At 41.6% G+C, this 14,402-nt stretch overlaps 1 protein-coding gene across 3 annotated transcripts in view; it reads right to left on the bottom strand.

Annotated features, from left to right (window-relative positions):
* Positions 1-1,574: 1,574 nt before the first annotated feature.
* The window catches only part of LOC145822514 (wee1-like protein kinase), a 37,423-nt gene continuing 24,595 nt past the window's right edge, over positions 1,575-14,402 (bottom strand). For 2 of the 3 annotated variants that reach the window (XR_014363856.1, XR_014363858.1), the window contains exons 3-4: positions 2,263-2,634; positions 1,575-1,803 (exon numbers count right to left, since the gene is read on the bottom strand). The gene's annotated coding sequence lies outside the window, so the exon portion shown is untranslated. Of the gene's footprint in view, positions 1,804-2,257; positions 2,635-14,402 lie in introns of all 3 variants that reach the window. The other variant, XR_014363857.1, reaches the window with a different exon arrangement.

Below are 14,402 nucleotides of genomic sequence, written 5' to 3' on the forward strand. Positions count from 1 at the left end.
GCAACACTCTGTTCTCAATCAGTCAAAGACTCAACTTTTCCTCCATACAAGACTTGTATGGTGTCACACCAAAACTAGAGTGTAGGCTATGGCTGTAAGCAAAGTCTGCTAACAATGGATAGATCTCCCAAACTCCCTGAAAAATCTGTTGCACGTATTTGGAGCATTTCTCCCAAAAGTTCTTTCTAGTTACATTTCGATTTTCGAATGGAAAGCAACGCCGAATCACAATTCAGTTCCCATTGCCTCTTGAAGGCATGTCAAAATTCAGACACATTTTATGATTCCTGTCTAAACAGTATACACTAGGATCCCATGCAAACGAGCAATCTTATTGACGTAAACAGTTGTCAGTCTATAAGCATCATACAAAAATTCACTACAACAAATTTGGGATTTAAAGACGAAACAAATTTGTCCTAAAATGTATATATTTCGTCACCCAAACTAATTACGACGAACATTTTTCGTCACCCGTTTTGTCTCCAAAGGGTCGTCGCTAAATGGTCTTAGAGACGAAAAAAAAATTCGTCATTGAAAATGATAAATTGGTGACGAATTTTTTTGTCTCCAATACACTTTGTTGGGAACATACTTGTAAGTAATTAGCGACAAAATATTTTGTCATTAAATAAGAAATTAGAGACAAAAGTATTTCGTCATAAATATAAAAAATAGAGACGAAATAATCTTGTCACGTTTAATATAAACGAAGACGAAAATTTTTTGTCAAAGAAGCTACCAATAGAGACAAAAACAAATTCATCATTAAAAATGATAAATTTGTGACGAATTTTTTTGTCTCCAATACACTCTGTTGGGAACATACTTGCAAGTAATTAGCGACAAAATATTTTGTCATTAAAGAAGAAATTAGAGACAAAAGTATTTTGTCATAAATATAAGAAATACAGACGAAATAATTTTGTCACGTTTAATATAAACGAAGACAAAAAAAATTTGTCAAAGAAGCTACCAATAGAGACAAACAAATTCATCATTAAAAATGATAAATTTGTGACGAATTTTTTTTGTCTCCAATACACTCTGTTGGGAACATACTTATAAGTAATTAGTGACAAAATATTTTGTCATTAATGAAAGAAATTAGAGATGAAAGTATTTTATCATAAATATAAGAAATAGAGACGAAATAATTTTGTCATGTTTAATATAAACAAAGACGGAAATTTTTTGTCAAAGAAGCTATCAATAGAGACAAACAAATTTATCATTAAAAAAGATGAAATAATGTCAAAAAACAATCGTCACACATTAAGGGTAATAGTGACAAAATGTGACAATACTTTTCGTCATGACAAATTCATTTAGCGACGAAATAAAAAATTCATAACAAAATTAATCTTCCACCTAAGCCAAGTAAGACGAAAAAACCTTCTTTAAGAATGGAAAATTTTGTCACTAATTCCATAATATTTTTTTCCACATTATATACCTATTTTATCAAAATCTGAATTTTAATTTAACAAATAAAAGCCTGTTCATGTTGAAACCTGTTGAATATAACAATTTCATCACAACTTAACCTAACCTGTCATCAACACATTTACGAATTAACAAAATAAAAATATTCATTCATCATTACAAATAATTTCATCATAATACAGTAAAATAGTGAAATATCCACAAAATATCCAAAAGTTATAACTTATACAATTCTACCAAACATCCAACAATAATTAGTGCAACTCCACAAAGTATGTGTATCCTTATCAAACAAAAAAGAACATTCAAAGTAAATTACATCATTGTTGCACGTCAAAAATGCCACCCCAATCCAATCTGCAAAAAAATAAATTAAAAACTTTAGTAATTAATTAATTATACAAAAGATTAAAAACATTAATAACTCATCAATTTACAATTAGATCAATTATACAATTTATCCATCTAACAAGCTTTTTTTCGAGATTATGAGAATAAAAAATTAATTTTAAGGCTAATTCACAAATGGTGCATCCCATTAATGTGCCATAAGTTCATACAACTTATATTGGCCCCTCCTAAGGTGTTTCTGTTGGTTCCTATACAAATCTATGGCTGTGTGATAATTTAGCCTTTCAACGCCCTTTTTTGAAGCTTTAAGTATAGAGCAAAAGAAATATTTTAGACTAATTCACAATTTATACATCCCGTGCACCTATATAAATTGGATGTCCTATGCATGTTTCCATTACTTTCTAATTCTTCAAACATATATTCTTTTATAAAATTTATTATATTAAAGTTAATATACTTTACCAAGAAGTATGTCCACTTGTGAATGAGTCCCCTCCACTTCCAAAGTGTCCAGTGAATCCTTTGGTCCTCAAAAAGTTGAGAAGATCAGCCATTATCTCCCCTTGCTTCTTCCCACATTCTTCAAGATCTATTTTATTGTTCTACATTTGTATTTGCTCCTTCTGTGTCTATTTGCATCTCAAGGCGCTTCACATAATCATTTGTTTCAACATATATGGTAGTGGTCCTCCTAATAGAGGATGAAGGTCTCATGCCAAGTCCCTTCACATAGCCAGACCTTGGCTTTAGGACTTTGATTGACAGCTCTTCTGTAGTCAAAAGGGTTGATCCCGGTTGTGAGAGGTGATCAGCCTGTGTTTGTATCATATTTTCCTATCAAATATTAAAAAATTAAATAATTATTAGAAAAATAGTGTGCACATAATATAAAACATGTCTACATATATGTACATGTTGGCATACATGTGCATATCACACCTAATTATTTAAGTCTTAAGTTTGGCTCAGAAGGGTGCAGATTTTAAATGAATCATTGTGAGTGGGAGATGCCAAACTTCTGGCCTACCCAAAAGTAAAAAGTTATATATCCCAAAAAATGCCCATAAATAAAGCAAATTGTGTAGATTCAAATAGTGTGATGTGGTATAGCGATCCCGGGTTTACCCTTGTTGTACAGTGATCCGGACATGTGTCCGTGGATGTTGGTAGTTGTTTATTATCTTGTTTACATCCTTTCTTACTTTGTATTTGAGTTATAGGATGTGTTGGGCGGGTTGGTTACAGGTTGGTTGAGTTTAGAAACCAAAACTAGTTGCCCAGATTTTTGGCCTGTACGCTCGAGCGGAGGTGTTGGCGCTCGAGCGTAGATTACATCCATCCAGTATCTTGTTGTGCAGTGTTGTGAGCTCGAGCGTAGGGTTGGGAGCTCGAGCGGAGGCCTGGTTCTGCAAAAGTGCTGGGCGAGTGCATTCTGCGCTCGAGCGGGAGGTTGGCCGCTCGAGCGGAAGTCTGTGAGTGGCCGCTCGAGCGGGGTGTTTTACGCTCGAGCGGAAGACTGGGTTTAAGTCCCGAAATTGTGACTTTTCAAATCACTTTTTCACTTTCTCTTCTCTCTCTTACTTTTCCAAAATCACCATTGTTGAGCCTCTCACTCTAGACTCTACCTTCTCTCTAGGTTTTGATCTAGTAGGAGTGATTTACTCACCTTTGGCCTTTACAAAAAAGTTGTTGATCGTCGAGGGCTTCATTTTAATCTGAAAATCTCGGGTTTTGGAGCACGTTGGGTTTTGTCGTCTTCTCCTTTGGGACTCCGAATTTGAGGTAGGGATAACCTACTCCTCTCTATGGGTTTTGTCTTTAAATTTTGGTATTTTGAGATGTTGGGCTTGGTTTGGTAAATTTGTGAAAGTTTGGGGCTTTTGTGTAATTTTACAAAAGTTGGGGTTTTATTCATAATAAACCTAGATGCATGTTTGGCGTGAAAAGAATGGAATGATTGTTGAATCATTGATGAAAATGGGACCTAAGGGTTGAAATGTTAATTATGGGAATTGCCTTAACTACATTGTTTAATTAATTGGGATAGTTAATTGAGAAGAATGAAGAAATGAAATGTTGATTGAATATCCATTTGTGCATTTATTTTCTGTTTTAGAAATAACTGCTTTGGGCTATCGGTGGAGGATAGTCGTGATTGTTGTAGACAATGCATGATGATTAGGTAAACGGAAACTAATCAATGGAATGTGTCATGGAACTTGACGGTTGATAGAATACATTAATTGTATGTATTGTGTGATTGTATATAGAACCAATGTGTTTATATACGTTATGTGTAGAGGAGGAGATAGGGGATGTACTCCGCGGTTTAAGGGAAGATAGGGGATGTACCTCTAAACCGGATAGGTATTGGGAGAAGATAGGGGATGAACTCCGTAGACAGAGCTCATATGCTTGTCTAGAGAAGTGAAGATAGAGCTCATATGCTTATCTTTGTGAAGTGTGGATACAGCTTGTATGCTTATCTGTGGATATTGTTGATATACATATCTGTTGTAGAATGTGGATACAGCTTGTATGCTTATCTGTGGATATTGTTGATATACATATCTGTTGTAGAATGTGGATACAGCTTGTATGCTTATCTGTGGATATTGTTGATATACATATCTGTTGAAAATGTGGATATAGCTTTTATGCTTATCTGAATGTGAGATATAGTTTTTATACATATCTGTGGAAATGATGATAGAGCTAGCATGCTTATCTGTTGAAAAAGGGAAAATGAAAAGTAATTGGGACTTGTAAGTCGTTGACATAAATATGTAATTTATGTGATTGTATCAGTGTTGACCAACTATCAATTGCTAATGTTTTAGTCATTGTCCATGGTTGGTTTAGTGTATTTCTACTGGGCTGTGGCTCACCCTATATGGGAATATCATTTTCAGGTACAGGAAGCATGCCACCTCCAAGGACTTAGCTGGGAGGCTAGTGGCGGGCATAGTTTTGTCGTTTTACTTTTGATGTATTACATGTAACTTCAAGCCAAGGGCTTAATGTGTAAACGAGTTAGAACTCTTTGTTGTAACCAAGTGTTAACTTGGAAAGCTGTAAGCCCGTAGGGCATTTTGTTATGAGGTTAACATGTAATATTTATTTAATGAAACTCAATGAAATAAAGGAATGTGGTTAGTTTATATGTAAATGCTTGTCTTATCTGATGGGTTTAATGTTATTATTTTGAGGGCGTTACAACTTGGTATCAGAGCGTACCGGGTTCGAATACTTTGGGTACGTGGGAAGTGATTAGGATCACAATGGGTTTGTCTCGCTTGATAGAGACGTAGAAGTAGTACCATATGCTATGTGTTTATTTGATAACATGCTTATGTGACTATGTGGGTATGGGATTTAATTTCTAGGATGTTGATTGGATCCTTGAGTTTCTGGGAGTCTTGTTGGAAAAGCACTTGATCAACGCTGTTTCTAACCGGAACTCTAGTAACGTCTCGGGACTATCATTATCCGGAAATGAAATTCGTAAGTGCTTATGTGTTTATGTGCTTATGTGGAGTGAATTACAGTTGTCCATGCATTAGGACGTGAGTGTTTAGTTTCGGCACATTCGTGAATGTGCTAACGTTCTGTGTTGCCTCTATTAGGATGTCAGGACGAGGAAGAGGAGCTAGGCGTGGTAGACCTGCGAGGCAGGAAGTACCGTTACCGGGTGAGATTCTGGCAGTACAGGAGGGAGTTGGTCAGGCCACTGTGGCTGAGCCAGTAGGTCAGCAGGCTATGGGTGCCTTGGCCAGAGAGTTAGCGGGAGCTTTGGGTATTCTTAGGGCTGAGAATCAGGCAGCTGAGGCAGGGCCGTCCTTCTTGAAGAGGGAGTTCTTTCGGTGTAATCCGGACGAGTTTATCGGGGATCCTAAAGAGCCGCTTAAGGCAGATGAATGGCTCGAACAGACAACGAAGACGTTTGAGATGCTTGGCATCGAGGACGGAGCACTGAAAGTGACCTTGGCATCCTTCCAACTGAAGGGAGATGCGGGTCAATGGTGGAAGTACGAGAAGGCTCGTGTTGGTGGTACTTGGGAGGCATTTGTGAATGCTTTTCAGGAGAGGTTTTTGTCTGCAGTAGCTAGGGAGAAGCTGAGGGATCAGTTTAGCCGGCTTAATCAGCAGGGCTTGTCAGTGGCCGAGTTTGAGGCTACTTTTACCAGTCTGTCTAGGTTTGCACCTGAACTGGTGGCGTCTGAGGAACGCCGTTGCTATGAGTTTGAGCGGAAGTTGAGGCGGGGCCTCAAGTTGAGAATTGGTGGGTCTTATATTCGAGAGTATAGACACCTAGTGGACGCTGCAGCTCATATGGAGCTTATGATGCATGAGGAGGATGAGGGTCAGAGAGGCTCCAAGAGGAGCCAGGATAGTCAGGGTGATGGCAGGAGACAGAAGGGTTATAACCCTCAGCAGTCGCAGGGTGGTGTCGCTAGATCGACCTTCCCAGTGCCGAGTGCAGGCTCCGGGAGAGGTGGTCAGGGGGATTTCACCTGTTACAAGTGTGGCCAGCTGGGTCACAAGGTATCTGTTTGCCCGCAGAAGGGTGGGGGTCAGAAAGCTGCTTCTTCTTCAGCTAGACCGCAGAGTCAGAGTTTGGGCAGGGGGCAGCTCTTGACTTGTTATCAGTGTGGACAACCTGGGCACATGAAGAGGTTTTGCCCACAGTTGAGTGCCACTTCGGGAGCGTCTGGTTCTAGGCAGACGCAGGGTTTTCAGCCAGCTCAGTCTGTGCAGGCCTCGAGGGCCAATCCGGGAGCTTCGTCATCCCAGTCTGTGCAGCAGTCTTTTGCTCCGAGAGGTGAGCAGGTAGACCAGGGGCCTACGGGGCGCGTGTATGCTGTTACCGCGCAGGACTTAGTACCGGCTCCATCGGTGGTGAGAGGTACTTTTCTGTTTTGCAACTCAGTTGCTAATGTGTTGATAGACGCGGGTGCATCTCATTCTTTTGTATCTGCTGCATTTGCATCTATTTTGGAATTGGAGTTAGCACAGTTAGCATCTCCTATTTGTGTGGTATCGCCTTTGGGTGGTGAGTTGGTTCTGAAACAGGGTGTTAGAGGATGTGATATTGAGGTCGCCGATTATAGGCTTCCTTTTCCGTTTGTTGTCATGCCCATGAAGGGTTTTGATGTTATTTTGGGTATGGACTGGTTATCGTCATACCGGGCTGTTATTGATTGCTACCGCCAGAGGGTTACATTGTGTACCTTGAGCGGGGAGTGGTTCCATTTCTTGGGAGACCGGGTTGGTAGTGTTTTGCCACCGGGGTATGATTCGCGAGGGCGAAGTGAGCTTAGTAGTCTACTTGCTAGCTTTGAGAGTGGTGAGCGTGGTGAGACCCAGCATGTATTACCGAGGGTGGTTTGTGAGTATTCGGATGTCTTTCCCGAAGATCTTGTTAGTTTGCCACCTCACCGAGAGATAGAGTTCTCTATTGATTTAGTGCCTGGTACGGCGCCGATTTCTATGGCACCTTACCATTTTGCTCCAACAGAGTTGGTTGAGTTGAAAGTTCAGCTCCAGGAATTGCTAGATAAGGGCTTTGTTCGCCCTAGTGTTTCACCGTGGGGAGCACCGGCACTCTTTGTTAAAAAGAAAGATGGTGCCTTGAGATTGTGTATAGACTACCGGAAGTTGAATCGGACTACGGTTAAAAATAAGTACCCTATGCCCCGTATAGATGATTTGTTTGACCAGTTGAAGGGTTCCCGTTGTTTCTCTAAGATAGACTTGAGATCGGGTTACCATCAGTTGAGGGTCAGGGAGGAAGATATTCCTAAGACGGCATTCCGTACGCGGTATGGCCATTATGAGTTTTTGGTGATGCCATTTGGACTTACCAATGCACCGGCAGTCTTTATGGACTTGATGAACCGGATTTTCCGGGAGTTCTTAGACCGATTTGTGGTTGTTTTCGTGGACGATATCCTTATCTATTCGTCTTCTGAGGAGGAGCACGAGGCACACTTGAGAGTGGTGCTTGAGTTACTTAGAGCCCATAGGCTGTATGCCAAGTTTGGGAAGTGTGAGTTCTGGCTGAGGGAAGTCAAATTCTTAGGCCACGTGGTATCCGGGGAAGGGGTGTCTGTTGATACATCCAAGGTTGAGGCAGTGCAAGATTGGGCACAGCCTAAGAGTGTGTTTGAGATCCGCAGTTTTCTGGGATTAGCTGGGTATTACCGTCGGTTTGTGAAAGATTTCTCCAGGTTAGCGTCACCGTTGACTAGACTGACTCGGAAGGGAGTCAAGTTTGTGTGGAGTGAGACTTGTGAAAAGTCGTTCCAAGAGTTGAAAATTAGATTGACCACCGCTCCGGTGTTGATTATTCCGGAGAGAGGGTTGGGTTATGCGGTTTATTGTGATGCTTCACGAGAGGGTTTGGGTTGTGTGTTGATGCAAGAGGGGAAAGTGGTAGCTTATGGTTCACGTCAGTTGAAAATACACGAGAAGAATTACCCCACACACGACCTAGAGTTAGCAGCTGTGATCTTTGCCTTGAAAATCTGGAGGCACTACCTTTATGGTGAGAGGTTCGAGGTATTCTCGGATCACAAGAGTTTGAAGTATCTGTTTACACAGAGAGACTTGAATCTGAGGCAGAGGAGATGGATGGAGTTCATCGAGGATTATGATTTTGAGTTGCATTATCATCCGGGAAAGGCCAATGTTGTGGCCGATGCCCTTAGTAGGAGAACCATTAGTGATGTAGCTTGTATAGCCATCCGGGAATGGGAGATGTTGGGAGCACTTGGCGAGTTTGATTTGCTACTGGGCGAATCTGTTGAGGTTGCGGCCTTGTTTTCTGTCGTTGTGCAGCCTACACTTGTGATTAGAGTGTTAGAAGCACAGAGAGGTGACCTTGAGATAGAATCCCTCCGAGAAAAGATCTCCAGTGGGAAAGTTGAGAAGGGTTTGACGGTGTATCCCGACCTGAGTGTGAGATACCGAGACCGTTTGTTTGTATCGGAGTCTTGCCGAGAGGAAGTACTCCGAGAGTTTCATCATTCGCGCCTTGCGGTGCATCCGGGAGGTACTAAGATGTATCAGGATTTGGGTCGCCAATTTTGGTGGCGGGGTATGAAAAGAGATGTGGCTGTTTTCGTATCGAAGTGCCTTACTTGCCAGCAAGTGAAGGCCGAGCATCAGAGGCCAGCGGGTTTGTTGCAACCCTTGCCTATTGCCGAGTGGAAGTGGGAGCATGTCACTATGGACTTCGTTGTAGGTCTTCCGAGGACTCAGCGGGGTAGTGATGCTATTTGGGTGGTTGTAGACCGGTTGACTAAGTCGGCGCACTTTATTCCTATGCGCGTGAGAGATTCGGTAGATCATCTTGCCGACTTGTATATTCGGGATGTAGTGAGATTGCACGGGGTCCCAGTGACGATCGTCTCAGATAGAGATCCTCGTTTTACTGCCAGGTTGTGGCAGAGTTTGCAGAGTGCCTTGGGCACTAAGTTGACCTTTAGTACGGCCTATCATCCTCAGACTGATGGGCAGTCCGAGCGTACTATTCAGATCCTCGAGGATATGCTTCGGGGTTGTGTCCTGGACTTCAGTGGGACGTGGGAGAGGCACTTGCCATTGGTAGAGTTTGCCTACAACAATAGTTTTCAGTCTAGCATCGGTATGGCACCGTTTGAGGCCTTGTATGGCCGACCGTGTAGGTCTCCAGTTTGTTGGGCCGAGGTGGGTGATGCACCTTTGTTGGGTCCGGAGTTGGTTAGGGAGACGACGGAGAAAGTTGAGCTTATCCGTAGGAGGCTTATTACAGCCCAGAGTCGACAAAAGAGTTATGCCGACCGTAGGAGGAGGCCTTTGGCGTTTGAGGTAGGTGATCATGTCTTTCTGAAGATATCACCTAGGCGAGGTCTGATGAGGTTTGGGAAGAGTGGGAAGTTATCCCCTCGGTTTATTGGTCCTTTTGAGATCCTTGAGAGGATTGGTGAGGTTGCTTATCGATTAGCCTTACCACCGCAGTTGTCCGGAGTGCATGACGTGTTTCATGTGAGTATGCTTCGGAAGTATGAGCCAGATCCATCACATGTGTTGGATTGGACTGATTTAGAGGTAGATGAGGATGCCTCGTATGAGGAGAGACCGGTACGGGTCTTGGATAGGCGGGATCAGGTCCTGCGTGGCAAGACCATTCCTTTGGTGAAAGTCTTGTGGAAACATCACGGAGTGGAGGAAGCCACTTGGGAACGTGAGTTGGAAGTCCGAGAGAAATATCCGGACTTGTTTGTTGTTATGTAATCTTATATTTAAATTTTACATCTTGTTGAACTTAAGAGCTTTGATATATGTCTGAAGTTGTGAAACATTGAGAATGTTTTGATTATTGGAAGCATGTTTTGGAACTTGCCTCATATGGAAGTTGAATGTAACATTATATCTGTTGAATATATTGTTGAAATTGGAAAGATAGTGCATAATGTTAATGCATGTTGAAAGTACATATGTTGTTTACATATTGTGATATGTCTCTTGTTAAAGGGATGGGATGACCGGTAATGGGTCGAATTGTTGACTGTTCAAGTGTAACACTGTTTAAAATGGAGGAAAGCTTGTTTTGCAACTTGTGCTTAATTTCGGGGGCGAAATTCTTTAAGGGGGGGAGGTTATAGCGATCCCGGGTTTACCCTTGTTGTACAGTGATCCGGACATGTGTCCGTGGATGTTGGTAGTTGTTTATTATCTTGTTTACATCCTTTCTTACTTTGTATTTGAGTTATAGGATGTGTTGGGCGGGTTGGTTACAGGTTGGTTGAGTTTAGAAACCAAAACTAGTTGCCCAGATTTTTGGCCTGTACGCTCGAGCGGAGGTGTTGGCGCTCGAGCGTAGATTACATCCATCCAGTATCTTGTTGTGCAGTGTTGTGAGCTCGAGCGTAGGGTTGGGAGCTCGAGCGGAGGCCTGGTTCTGCAAAAGTGCTGGGCGAGTGCATTCTGCGCTCGAGCGGGAGGTTGGCCGCTCGAGCGGAAGTCTGTGAGTGGCCGCTCGAGCGGGGTGTTTTACGCTCGAGCGGAAGACTGGGTTTAAGTCCCGAAATTGTGACTTTTCAAATCACTTTTTCACTTTCTCTTCTCTCTCTTACTGTTCCAAAATCACCATTGTTGAGCCTCTCACTCTAGACTCTACCTTCTCTCTAGGTTTTGATCTAGTAGGAGTGATTTACTCACCTTTGGCCTTTACAAAAAAGTTGTTGATCGTCGAGGGCTTCATTTTAATCTGAAAATCTCGGGTTTTGGAGCACGTTGGGTTTTGTCGTCTTCTCCTTTGGGACTCCGAATTTGAGGTAGGGATAACCTACTCCTCTCTATGGGTTTTGTCTTTAAATTTTGGTATTTTGAGATGTTGGGCTTGGTTTGGTAAATTTGTGAAAGTTTGGGGCTTTTGTGTAATTTTACAAAAGTTGGGGTTTTATTCATAATAAACCTAGATGCATGTTTGGCGTGAAAAGAATGGAATGATTGTTGAATCATTGATGAAAATGGGACCTAAGGGTTGAAATGTTAATTATGGGAATTGCCTTAACTACATTGTTTAATTAATTGGGATAGTTAATTGAGAAGAATGAAGAAATGAAATGTTGATTGAATATCCATTTGTGCATTTATTTTCTGTTTTAGAAATAACTGCTTTGGGCTATCGGTGGAGGATAGTCGTGATTGTTGTAGACAATGCATGATGATTAGGTAAACGGAAACTAATCAATGGAATGTGTCATGGAACTTGACGGTTGATAGAATACATTAATTGTATGTATTGTGTGATTGTATATAGAACCAATGTGTTTATATACGTTATGTGTAGAGGAGGAGATAGGGGATGTACTCCGCGGTTTAAGGGAAGATAGGGGATGTACCTCTAAACCGGATAGGTATTGGGAGGAGATAGGGGATGAACTCCGTAGACAGAGCTCATATGCTTGTCTAGAGAAGTGAAGATAGAGCTCATATGCTTATCTTTGTGAAGTGTGGATACAGCTTGTATGCTTATCTGTGGATATTGTTGATATACATATCTGTTGTAGAATGTGGATACAGCTTGTATGCTTATCTGTGGATATTGTTGACATACATATCTGTTGTAGAATGTGGATACAGCTTGTATGCTTATCTGTGGATATTGTTGATATACATATCTGTTGAAAATGTGGATATAGCTTTTATGCTTATCTGAATGTGAGATATAGTTTTTATACATATCTGTGGAAATGATGATAGAGCTAGCATGCTTATCTGTTGAAAAAGGGAAAATGAAAAGTAATTGGGACTTGTAAGTCGTTGACATAAATATGTAATTTATGTGATTGTATCAGTGTTGACCAACTATCAATTGCTAATGTTTTAGTCATTGTCCATGGTTGGTTTAGTGTATTTCTACTGGGCTGTGGCTCACCCTATATGGGAATATCATTTTCAGGTACAGGAAGCATGCCACCTCCAAGGACTTAGCTGGGAGGCTAGTGGCGGTGTAACAGCGCCCGCGTGGGGACCTCGCGCTACAGTTCGGACTCGATTTGTGTCACGGTTCTTAATCTGAACCAAAGAGTCCAAATCTGGCAAATCGTTTTGAGAAAAACAGATTTTTTTGAAAGTAGTGCCAAACATGGACTGCTTTGCCAGATACAGAGTCGCCACCTAAATATTTTAAAATGGGAGAATTTAGGAAACCCTGACTCGGTGCCGAAGGCCACATGTCCGTCATCACCGGAGTTGTCTCGGCTCGGGAGCTTGGGTACGATCGGGGAAGGTCAGCTATGAGCACCCCCTTTCGCCCGGTCCGAAGACCGGCCTCTACTAACCGTGATATCCGTTTTTGAAAACTTTATGTGTTCTTATTCCATTTATTAGCCTAGAATTACTATGTTATGCGCGCAGCAAACAAGTATAGACTAGATTGCCTAATTTGGAAATAAACATTGCATATCCGTTCGGTTTGAAAATGCTTTGGAATTTGCTACTCGCAAGTAGGCTAAAACACGGATTTCAACGAGTTTTTCCAACTCAAACAACCCAACCTTCACCCACAGGCATTCAAAACAGTTTAACACATAAGCATCTAGCCACATGTTAAGCACGCTGTCATGGCAACATTCACACTCATGCGATATGCTAAAGCAGAAATACTTACATAGTACTCCGTGCCAAAACAAAGAACTTGTTAGCAAACATGCATGATCCAAGTCCATGTGAAGTGCCTAATGCATCGCATACAAAATGTCGCTAAGATAGGCTCGGCTAATCCTAGATATGTCATGTGAAAATGCACAATTATCACGTATTCAGTTTGAAAATTGAAGTATTGATGCAATTAGCATGATGTACCGAGCCTAATGCATGTAATACAAATGCATGGATGCACACATGCATAGCATAAGGTGTGCTAAATTAGACGTGCCCTATTACTAACCATCAAAGCAGGTAAATAAAAGGGAAGAAAGACGTGAGGTTGGAAGACATACACACACTCACGCACACTTATTACAGATTTGCCCTCGCTCGGAGGGACCGAATAAATGTTACAAATTAATTAACTACACAAGCTAATTAATATTACAAATTAACTAATTAACAAATTAACTAATTAATTAAAGCAAAAAAACGCCTCGGGAAGCGTGCCACCATGCGCAAGCTGCCTCTGTTTTCCTTCCTTTCCTCCTCTGGAGGCTGTCAAAGCCTCAGGACTACATCCTTGGACAGAGGGTATCATCACCGGCTGAATGAAACTTCCACCGGCAGTGTAGTATAGCCATCGGCACAAAATAGGGTCTGTCGGCAGAGAAAAATGTGCCGGTCGGCACATTACACTGCCGGTCGGCAGAGTATTCCTGCAGAACCTGCAACTCACAGCAACAAAGGGCAAAACAAGGCATGGCAGCATATTTCAAGGCATGTATGCATCAACCATGTCTCTTATCATTGTGATGACTCAAAGGGACATGTGCCTCGGTTCTTGGACCACCAATCATGCATTTCCATGCATGGTGGCCCAAAGAACCGAGTATGCATCTTTGATTTCAAATGTATGCACACCAATCAAACAAATAAGGCCCAATTCCTATCACCAATTCAAGGAACAAGGCATGCATGCGAAATGCAATACAACCTAGGCATACAAGCTAGGAATGCAACATGGCATGGCAATCAACTCATGCAAGCATACAAGCATGCATATGGCAATACAAATGAGTGCAAAGATGGACTTAAACATGAATTAGGCGGCTCTAAAAAAAAGGCCTAAAACAGTAGCCAATGTGCTAAGAGGTGAGGGCTAAATGGCATGCACACACACATGCACATAAGGACCAACACTTAAGCATGAATCAAACAACATTCAAGCACACTTGAAAAGAGGGATCATGGACTAATTAGCATGCAACATGAACCCTAAAATTATGTTTATAAAATGATGCCAAATCAAGTTATAAATCAAGCCAAAACATGCACCGAAAAGCCTAAGCGTTCAAAGCAAATCAATGAGGCATTGAACTACACTAAGCAAGACCAAACAAGGCATGCAAAGAGAGACCAAAATCAGAGGTTTAGCATGTTAAAACAAACCTAAAGGACCC

The sequence above is a fragment of the Camellia sinensis genome, chromosome 3 (assembly GCF_055761805.1).
Source record: "Camellia sinensis isolate YWXY chromosome 3, ASM5576180v1, whole genome shotgun sequence".
Taxonomy (NCBI): Eukaryota; Viridiplantae; Streptophyta; class Magnoliopsida; order Ericales; family Theaceae; genus Camellia; species Camellia sinensis.